Here is a 7,179-nt window from a genome sequence, read left to right on the forward strand (position 1 = left end):
TTTTTTAGAAAGCACAGTAAATATGGCAGTAAATATTTTAACTTTTACAAGAGCTAGAACTTCGTTATAGCAATGCACATTATCCGTGTGACATATCATAAACAGAGGTGCTGATTCTTTTCCAAGAAAACAGAGTACATGAGGTCATTATTGTTGCACTTAAAAAGGTCATTTGGGTTAGGGTTAGGATGGAGAACAAGAAAGGAGCAGGAGCAAAGAACATAAAAATCTGCAAGTTTAACAGCACGCAGTGTCATCTTTAGAAAACACATGCAAGTGAAGAAAGAACAACACACAAGAGTGTACTTGCAAAATCCATTTTATTTTTACTGCATTGAAATCTAAATCTCATTTACAACAATGTGACTGCTTTTTCTCCTGCCGCTCTAACGCTGCAAACATCAGGACAGCTGTGTGCATGTTCCTAGGTAAAGTCAGTATGTTACAAATACAGTGGAAACGGCAAGATGTTTACAAAGCAAGGGCTCTGTTACACCAGTGACTCACACAACCAACCACTGTGAGAGAAGGGCGGGCATTCTCCAAGGAAGCAGAGAACATAAGGGTTAGTGTTGGGATTGGGTTCAGAGTGAAGGTTAAGACCAAGAAAAGAATAGCGGAACTGAGCATGGGGATTTAAAAGTCCAGCAGCACACTGTGTCATCTTTAGAAAGCACATGGACAGGTGTAAATAATATCACATAGGATTATATCTGCAAGACCATTGTCTTTCTACTGCAGTGAAGAGTAAATCCTGTTCACTAAGAAGTGGATGTCTCTACTCCCACAATTCCTTTTTGTAACTTTCTTTTTTTCTTTTTTTAATTAATTCTTCTCTCATATATTACATCTCGCCCTCTTCCCCAAATCTGTCTTCCTCCATTTCCCTTCAGAAAAGGGCAGAGATGGCTCAACCATTAAAGGCAAGGCTCACAACAAAAACATAGAAAACTCCTACAATTCTTCAGTGGCTTGCACCAGAACACCTGTGCATATGTCTCTAGGTGAAGTAGATTTAAAAAAAAATCATGAAAATAGCAGTATTTTCACAAGAGAAAGATATATATGATATCTGATCATTCATACAACTTATCAATCCTCACAGCAAAGTCCTGTAGGAGAAGTGGTGATCATTTTCCAATATGCAGAGCACTTAACGAGATTGTTAGTGTGAGGGTTAGGGTCACGTTAGGCTTGAATTAGACTTAGGTTAGACTTAGGTTAGACTGGGTTAAGAACAGAAAACTGACTAGGAGGGCACCTGAGTTGGGAATAGGGTTAAGGTCAGTCTTTGGGTTGGGGTGAAGTTTAAGAACAAGAAAGAAATAGGAGAATCAAGCACAAAAATATATAAGTTCAATATCACACAGGGTCATGTGTAGAAAACACATCTGTAGTTTGTTAAACCCCGGCCCAGTTGGGTGTTTTCAAAAGCCGCTATATTTCTCCAGCAGTGAAACCTATGTTCTATTTACAACAAAGAATGGTTTCATCCTACAACTCTGAAGTTGCTTGCATCAAAATAGTTGTGCATATGTAACAAAGTAAAGCACATTTAAGTTACAAAAACTAGTTAGGAACAAACCTAAGCTAAGGCTGAGCTTTCATAATTAATAATAAGTCTCTGTGTCATTTTTTGTGAGCTGACAGTCCAAGAGAAAAAAAAAACCCTATTTATGGAAGATCATTTAAGGGAAAGCAGAGGGTTCAGGTTCACCCATTTATTCTTGTAAGCTATTTATAATTATTTTTATAATTGTCTCTTACATTAAATATGAATTCTTATATTTAAAAATAAATCTCAATATTTGTAGAAAGTGCTAAAACGTACTAAAGTTTTATGTTGTTGATACATGCAAAGCTGTGACTTCTCTATTCTTTCGTACCTTTTCTTTTCCACTGTTCCTCCATCCCCCTCTCCTCTGCCTGACTTTTCTTATTCTACATAAACCCAAAATGCAAGCTGCCCTACAACTAGCTGTGTAGGAGGATGATCTCGAATTTTTCCTTCATCTACCTCCTGGATATAATTCCTGTTTTATAGGATTACAGCGGTGCCAACATGCCCAGTCTATGTGGTGCTGAGCTTCTAACCGAGAGATTTCTGCTTGTTGGGCTCTACCAACTAAGTTCCTTTCACTCTGGAATTTCTGTGCAAAGACTGTTAATACAGTCAAAGAGCAGAGGACTCAGAGGGACTTTTGAGAGTCAAGTCCTAACACTTCTTTCTCACATAAAGAAAGGAAAATTTAGGGAGCTAAAGAACAGCTAAAACCGCATGCCAACTTTCCAACTCTCAAGCCCATGGTGGCTGGGCAGATTTCCTTAATTCTGGTTTTTAGAATGGGTGTTTGGGTATATAAATAATTCTAGAACATTGGAAGTTTTCAGTAGGAGAAATAGAGTTAGGAAATACTATAATCTCCACATAGATCCTGAGGTAGATGGTAAATTTTCCTCATCTTACCGATGAAGAAACTATGGCACAAAGAATTTGAATAACTGGCCCATGATCAGTAGACAGTGACATTGGTTCCCCTGAGATGAGCTGATGCAGAAAGAAAGCAGGGATGGGCAGAGAAGACCAGAAGGTTGGGACCATCAGCAGAAATGAAACAAAACAGTCCCCAGTGCCCTTCCCTTCAATCATACTGGACTTTGCCAAAGAAATGGTCAAAATCTTGGAGGTGTCAGGGAAATTCTTGGGTATCTTTCCTATAGTATACTCTTCCTATTTATGTCTATCTCTCGTTGATTTATTTTACAATTCTGAAAGTCCTGGGATACTGCTGTTAATGAAGATGAGTCTTGTCCATGGAAATGAGAGCTGTGTCCTTTAGAAATGCAATTATTCTTTGTTATATAGACTTCAGCAATGTATTACAGCATTTCTTATGGCCTGTCAATATGACCCACAACACAGAATTGTGGGCTGGAGAAAAGCTGATCTTGGGAGTTCACTGGCTAGGCAGCTTAGCCAAAGTGCAAGCTGCCCTACAACTAGCTGTGTAGGAGGATGATCTCGAATCTTTCCTTCATCTACCTCCTGGATATAATTCCTGTTTTATAGGATTACAGCGGTGCCAACATGCCCAGTCTATGTGGTGCTGAGCTTCTAACCGAGAGATTTCTGCTTGCTGGGCTCTACCAACTAAGTTCCTTTCACTATGGAATTTCTGTGCAATCATCCTCCACAGCTAGTTGTAGGGCAGCAGGGTCATTGGGAGACCCTGACTCAGAGAAATGAGGTAGAGAGTGCTGGAGAGAGACACCCAACATCTTCCTCTGGCCTACACCTGCATGTGAACTGATGAGCGCACAAGTGTATATCACACATGCACATGCACACACACGCACACGAGAATGCACACACATACACACACACACACACAGAGTAGGGGGGCTTTGCAGCTGGGGCTGTAGCTCAGTGGTAGCGTGATTGTCTTAGGTTCAACCCCCAGCACTGCCCCCCAAAGTCTTCCTTTGAACTGGTTATTACAATTTCCCAGTTCCTCAATTAATGAAATCAATAAAATCTTTGTTAGATGTTTTCTTTCTAGTTTTAAGCATATTGTGATTTTTATCTTTATAAAACACTCATTTTTCATATCTGCCCAGCACTGCACTTCAGGCTTTGCCCTCTTCATGCAGGTCCTGGGCACAAATCCATAAACCACAGGTTCAGTCTGGCCCACTCTCTGAATTTTTATGGTGTACATGCTAAGCAAAATCTTTGTATTTTCTAATGGTTTTAAAAAATAAAGATAATAATAACATTTTTGTAGAAGTAAAGCAATGAAACATAAATTTTAGCATCTATAAATTTTTAACAATGACTCTGATTGCTTTCTGTGACTGCATTGTCTACACTACAAAGGAAAAATCAGCTAAACATGCATTGTCTACACAAGTGGTTCTCAATCTTACTAATGTTGGAACCCTGTCAATACAGTTCCTCATCTTCTGGTGATCCCCAACCATAAAGTTATTTTTGTTGCTGCTTCATAACTGTAATTTTCTTACTCTTATGAATCATAATGTAAATGTCTTTGCTTTCTGATGATCTTAGGTGACCCCTGTGAAAAGGGTCATTGGACCCTGAGGAGTCATGACCCACAGGTTGAGAACTGGGAAGAGGCTACCCTGTCCAGAAAACCCCAATACTTATTTTGCCTTTCTGGTACTTGGTTCGACTGTGGTTTATTTAATGCTCTAGACTCTGAGCATTACATCCAGGCACTTCCCCTAACTGTCCAGTCTGGCCTGGACAAATAAGGAAATTGTCTTCTGGGTGCACACAATGCATGTATTTGCAAAGGCATCACCAACCGAACTGTGCTCTCCTTACTCCTCCATACCTGGCTGTAAACCCTCTAACTGGGCTGTGCCTTGGCCTTCCGGCATCCCCAGACCTCTCTCTTGCTGGGTAACAGGAGCACCCACATGTAACAGTGTTCTGCACCAGTTAACAGTTAACTACCGACTGGCTTGTATGATAACATGATGAAAAGCAGTATTTCCTAATTTCCCAGCAATGAAACAGCACAGCGAAGAGTCAGTGGCGTAGAAGCGGTGATCAGCCCTTCGAGATTGACAAGAGGAACTGCTTGGAGGAGCTGGCATGTGAGTACATTCCTGAGACCCAGGTGTAAAGTCTTAGGAGCCTGGCCCGTTGTCAATGATGTCTTGAACAAGGATGGGCAGGTCACGCAGCTTCCAGAAGTGCCCCTCACATTGCTTTCCATGGACCCATCTCTCTGAGGACTTCAGGTCCATTCAGCCTGTCTTTCCATCTTCACTAATTCCGAGGTTTTCCTGCTTTGTCCTTCTGGTGAGGGACCTTCGCCTCTCTTCCGCAGTATCCTGTGTCGACCACTGTTGGAACTACAGTCTCCTCAGAGCACAGTTCTGTTGTTTCTGGTGACTCTGAATGTTCACTCCCAGAAGGCACTGTCAGAAAAGCCAACGGGTCATGTTCAGTAATCAGTAAAGTAGAAAGGTGATGAAAACAGCTGAGAGAAAGAAACAGGGTAAGGAACAAGAGTTTCAGAGCTCTATGCGTGTGTGTGAGTGCGTGCGTGTGCGTGGGTGCATGTGTGGTGTGTGTTGCAGTGTGTGGAGGCCACAGGACACTTTGGGTGTCATTTTTCTTCAGTCACTATTAACTTCTTTTTTGAGACAAGGTCTTCCTTTGGCTTGGGGCTCGCTGATTAGGTAAGCTGGCTAGCCAGCAGTCCTCTGAGACCCACCAGTCTTCACCACTCCAGCACTGGGTTACAGGGTGTGCCACCATGCCCAGCCTTTGTATGTGGAGGCTGACCCCAGGTACTGAAGCTTGCACTGCAAACACTTTGGTGACGAATCGACTCCCAGGTCAACTTTAAGCACTCCTGAATGGTTCAAGTGTCTCATTAGTGCAGGACCTCCTTTCTGTACCCGTGTGATGTGGGATTCCACTCTATATGCTGTGAATACCAATGATTAATAAAGAAACTGGGTTGGCCTGAATGGGTAGAACAGAGCTAGGTGGGGAAAACTAAACTGAAAGCTGGGAGAAAGAAGGGCGGAGTCAGAGAGAAGCCATGGAGCACCGGAGTCAGAGACGTTGGAACCTTGCCCGTAGATCACGAACCTCGTGATAAAATATAAAATAATAGAAATGGGTTAAATTGAGATCTAAAAGTCAGCCAATAAGGAGTTATAGCTAATAGGCCAAGCAGTGATTTAATTTAAATAGTCTCTGTGTGGTTATTTCGGGAGTCTGGGCAGCCGGGAAACAAACAAGAGGCCTCCTACTACACCCATGGGCCCCCTTTCTCGGTCCTCAGGTGTGACTCTCTAGCCTCTCCCCGCTGTATAATTTGTCCTCACTGAGACAGCTCAGGAATTTTATTTTCAAACCCAAGGCCACAAGCAACTTGGCACCGTCTCTACCTATCATAGTCTTGGGCACCAATTCCAATCCGTCTAGAGCAGTCACCTTCTCTTTGCGTTCTATCTGGTGACTTGTGGACGCTACAGGGGGAGTCAGCATACCCAAGTTGAAACTCTCACTTACCCACGTGGAATGTGCTGAGTTGTGTCCTTGGCCTCTCATTCTAAGTGGACACACTGAAGTCCTAGGCGTCTAGCACCTCACAAGGTGACCACGTTTGGGGTGGGAGCAGCGTTCTGTCTATCATTGCTTCCTGCTGTCCCCTTCCTTTGCAAGCTCTACCCATTCCTTTGACCACCTCTCCTGGGACTCCTCTACTTAAGCCTGCAGTGGAACCTGTCTTTGAAACCACAGTCTCCGCACTCCCACAGCCCTTGGCCCTAGACTCCTAATTGTGAGCATCAAGCCCCCTAGTTCTCTAATTCCGCCAGAGTGAAGATGCCGTAGGCTCAAAGACAGTGCCTTCTGCTCTGGCTTCTCTCCGGACACAGGGCCAATCGTGGGCCCAGAGGTGTAGAATTTGCTCCACGGAAGTACCAGTTCTCTCATGGAATAGTCAGAGGTTGAGCAGCTAAGCGCACAATCCAGATGTGCACACTCACTCCCCCTTTATTGCCCCTGTAGAGCAGAGGCAAGGCTGTGCTTAGCTGAATGAGAAGACGCTGAGTTCTCAAGTCCCTGTCTGCCAATGAGCATACGCCCCAAGCACAGCTCGTGAGGCATGACATCACATCCTCATGTGTCCTTCCATCAAGATGGAAAGCAATAATCCAGACACACCCGACAACCTCTAGCAACTCCAAGGGAGGGTGAGGATGCTTTAGCTCTGCTTCTGTAACATCTGCTGGCCTCATGGCCTTCAGAACTGGGAGGACCTTAAAAGATCATGCTGTTTGCTACACACTGTAATCTAAAGTGGGAGATGGGAGGCTCTACTCTTACATCAGCCTGGGTCTTGGCACAGGTTGCTCCAAAACAGAGCTCCTCCAAACCACTTATGCAGACATGTTCCTGTCTTGTCATAGATGTCAAGTCCCTTTTGGACTGGAGGGCCATTGACCTTCAGAAATGGAAGACTTTCATTCTGAAAAAAATTATTCTTTCACAACTAGACAAGCACATCAGCCTACTCTCTTGATTTTGAATACCATGCTTCTACTTAGACTTCATTATGAACAGTTTAAAGGGGGAAAAGCTTGCACCATGGAATCAGACATCATTGAGTTCATGAGATAGATCTCTTT

This window comes from Chionomys nivalis, chromosome 10 (genome assembly GCF_950005125.1).
Source record: "Chionomys nivalis chromosome 10, mChiNiv1.1, whole genome shotgun sequence".
NCBI lineage: Eukaryota > Metazoa > Chordata > Mammalia > Rodentia > Cricetidae > Chionomys > Chionomys nivalis.